Genomic DNA, 752 nt, shown 5'->3' with positions numbered 1-752 from the left:
TCTAGAGGACAGCTTACTGTATGACACTGTTAAAGCTGCAATCCTGTGTGCCTATGGATTGGTGCCTGAGGCTCACAGGCATCAGTTAAGAGGCCACAAGAAAAGTTTGACCCAAACCTGTGTAGAGTTTGCTAGGGACAGGGAAAGCTTATTTGACAAAAGGTGTAGGCCTACTGCTTGTAAAGTTGAGGAATTTGCTTATCTCCGTGGACTCCCCGTGCTGGACTATATATGCTAATTCCGGGAGCGCTTGCATCGTGGCCCATTTTTCGCAAGGGAGGCGCTTACTAGTTCCCAGCCTGAAATGGAACGCTAGCCCCATCATTCGCCTGTTGTCGGACATGTCCAAGTTGCAGACAAAGCGTTGGCTCCGTGGCCTATTCCCAGTTCTGCTCTCTCTGCTGGGTTTTTCCGGTCCGTACGATGTGCGTCAACAGTGTGGCAAGACAGACGATGTAATCAGTACCCCTAATAGGATGCCAGAAAACACGTGGTCTGTCACATCAATATGCTGAAACTGTGTAACAACCTTGATGATTCCTCTAGCCCGGCAGTGAGAAACGGACGCGGCAAGGCGTGAGTTTGTGTGGCGCCTGCCGTCAGCTGTTTCTGTAGTGTAGTGGTTATCACATTCGCCTTACACGCGAAAGGTCCCCAGTTCGAAACTGGGCAGAAACATTTCTCTTTGGGCTCTCCTCTCAGTATTAAAGAGCTCATATTATGCTCATTTTCCGGTTCATATTTGTATTCAG

At 48.9% G+C, this 752-nt stretch overlaps 1 non-coding gene across 1 annotated transcript; it reads left to right on the top strand.

The window, feature by feature from the left end:
- The first annotated feature begins 605 nt into the window (after positions 1–605).
- Positions 606–678, top strand: trnav-uac. Its single transcript has one exon. It is a non-coding gene; the product is annotated as a tRNA-Val (tRNA).
- Positions 679–752: the final 74 nt, after the last annotated feature.

This window comes from Micropterus dolomieu, unplaced genomic scaffold, assembly GCF_021292245.1.
Source record: "Micropterus dolomieu isolate WLL.071019.BEF.003 ecotype Adirondacks unplaced genomic scaffold, ASM2129224v1 contig_4209, whole genome shotgun sequence".
In the NCBI taxonomy this organism is placed as follows: domain Eukaryota; kingdom Metazoa; phylum Chordata; class Actinopteri; order Centrarchiformes; family Centrarchidae; genus Micropterus; species Micropterus dolomieu.
Note: the sequence above shows the minus strand (reverse complement) of the source record. Positions and strands in the feature narration are given on the sequence as shown.